The following is a 1,624-nucleotide window of genomic DNA, read 5'->3' as shown; positions in this document are numbered from 1 at the left end:
CCTCATTTGAATTTTCTCCCCCCTTCAGAATAATTGAAAGTACCTATCATACCCTTTCTTTTCTTTTTTTGTTAATCCTCATCCAAGGTTATTTTTTTCCATTAATTTTTAGAAAGTAGGAGAAGGAGAGAGAAACATTGATGTGAGAGACACATCTACTGGATGCCTCCTGCACATGCCCTGACCGGGTCGGGAATCGAAGCTGCAACCCAGGTACATGCCCTTGACTGGGAATCAAACCCATGACCCTTTGGTGCATGGGCTGATGCTCTAACCATTGAGCAACCAGCCACGGCCTATCATATCCTTTTCAAGTCTACTTTTCTCCCCATAATCCTAAACCTTTCTTCACTTGTAAGTGGCCCACTCTTCAGAGGTACTCACTGTGTGTCTACACCTCAGGAACTTAAACTGGCCCCTAACAACTCAAATGCACACAGAAAGCACAGAGCCAGGGGCATGTGCGGGGCGGGCCAAGGCCTCACACCCACCTCCCTTTTGCTCCAGGTAAGACTTTTCACTACCACATCCCAGGGCAGCCAATGCCACGCTCTCCTCCCCACCACCATCTACAAAGTCTCACCAGAAGCAGTGGGTGCTGAGGGGAATTAGCATTAATGCAGGGCTTCCTACTGTTAGACACTCCACTCTGCATTTTAATCCTCACATACAAAAAGTGAGCAACAGGTACTATGTTACAGAGGAGGAACCGAACAGGGTGCCCAGGGTCACGGCTGAGCTGGGCCACCTGGCCGAGTGAGACCTGGAGGGCAGAGGGGAAGGCAGGCGCTCTGAAGGCCCTACGGGGCCCCAATTCATTCATGGTCCACCTTGTTCCAGAAAGGAGAAAACTCAACTAAGCTTTCCTGATTTGGGCATTCATTTGAATTTAAAAATATAATAACACACACCCAAATAGCAAACCCAAGGAAAACGGTTTGCATGCTTAAAATAATCCTAAACTAGCTCTAGAATGGCTATAAAGTGAAGCCTGCAAGGCAAGCTGTCTCGCTCAGGGCCTCCAGACTCACCGGCTTGGGGAGCCTTTCTAAAATGACGCGTCTGCCAGGGGATGTGTCATGGGAACTGAGCTCATGAGACATATAAGTCACACTCTGGGGTGGGAGGGGGGATCGCCAAGGGGGTAAGGAGAGGTTATCTTAAGACCTCAGGTAGACAGGAGCTAAGGAGACTTGTCCCAGCCACCCTCAGCTTCCATAACTGCCCCAAAGTGCCGCCCAGTCTCTGCTTAGAGGAGTGCAGAAAGGAAGGCTTCTTCTGGGTGTCACCTCACTGCAGGTGGTCATGGGGGGGGGGAGGGCGGATATAAGGGAAGCAAGGCTGCTCAGAGCCCTGCAGACTGTCCTGGCCCCTACTCCTTCTCTGCAATCCTTCCCATCTCAATTTTAGCTTCTCTGGGCCCTTCCTCTTTCTTCCCACCTCCTCCCCGCCTGGCCTCGAAAGGGCAGCCAGTGGGGACGGGCGACAGCCAGGCAGTAGGAAATGCGAAGCCACAGCAGATCTCTGAAACTCAGCCCAGGAGCCAGGACCGGTCACAGGCGAGGGAGAGGCGCACAGTTAATCAAAGCAATGTGGACCACCCTGGGGTGAGGGCCGGAGCTTT

The sequence above is a fragment of the Myotis lucifugus genome, unplaced genomic scaffold, assembly GCF_000147115.1.
Source record: "Myotis lucifugus unplaced genomic scaffold, Myoluc2.0 scaffold_21, whole genome shotgun sequence".
Taxonomy (NCBI): domain Eukaryota; kingdom Metazoa; phylum Chordata; class Mammalia; order Chiroptera; family Vespertilionidae; genus Myotis; species Myotis lucifugus.
Note: the sequence above shows the minus strand (reverse complement) of the source record.